Here is a 783-nt window from a genome sequence, read left to right as displayed (position 1 = left end):
CCAGTATTCTTACCTGGAGAATCCCATGGGCAGAGGAGCCTGGTGGGCCACAGTCCATAGGGTCGCAAAAAGTTGGTCACAACTGAAGTGACTTAGCACGCATGCATGCACAGAACTGGTAATGGTGTTCCACTATCTTATTCATCCTCAATACAACCATTATTCTCCCCATTCTACACAGATGAGGAAAGTGCAGCTCAAACATTTCAAAATCACAGAAGCAGTAAACGGTTCAGCCAGGACCTGAACTCCCAATTTATCTGACCAAAACCCATGCTTCTAATTGCAATCCACAAAATGCAAAGAAAACTGAGCAATAAAATCATTTGAACTCATAACTAAAATATCAACAAAGCAGTAGAAGTCAACTAAGTACAGAATTGGGGTAGGGAAGGCCAAGTCTCCTTTATAATAGGTTCTTCTCCACCCATAAGAACCACTTCACATGTGAAATTTATTGACAAAATTCAGAACTCATTCCTGAATTTGACTAAATTGATATACTGGAGTTATATAGAAAATCTAGGGTCATTGTGCATCTTTTCTTTGCATAGCCTAGGCTTCCTTTTTTCTGAGATTTTGGCAGTTGGAACAGTAAACCCCAAAGTCCTTTACCTATTTGTTTATTACCTCTGGATGCAGGATTACTGGTACTGTGATTGTGAAAAGCATACAGTGCTAATGACAGATTCTCTTTCTACTCTGAAACTCCAGAAGAATAGAGGTGCAGTCCTAGGGAAAGAATTCAACACTACAGACTACATGACTAAGGGAAAAGAGTAG

The 783-nt window shown here is 39.8% G+C and overlaps 1 protein-coding gene across 1 annotated transcript in view; it reads left to right on the top strand.

The window, feature by feature from the left end:
• The window catches only part of LOC104995937 (coagulation factor IX-like), a 19,125-nt gene that overhangs the window by 11,921 nt on the left and 6,421 nt on the right, over nt 1-783 (top strand). The window lies entirely within an intron of this gene.

The sequence above is a fragment of the Bison bison genome, unplaced genomic scaffold (assembly GCF_000754665.1).
Source record: "Bison bison bison isolate TAMUID 2011002044 unplaced genomic scaffold, Bison_UMD1.0 scf7180017851094, whole genome shotgun sequence".
NCBI classification, from domain to species: domain Eukaryota; kingdom Metazoa; phylum Chordata; class Mammalia; order Artiodactyla; family Bovidae; genus Bison; species Bison bison.
The sequence above is the reverse complement of the archived record's forward strand: the minus strand, read 5'-3'. Positions and strand labels throughout refer to the sequence as shown.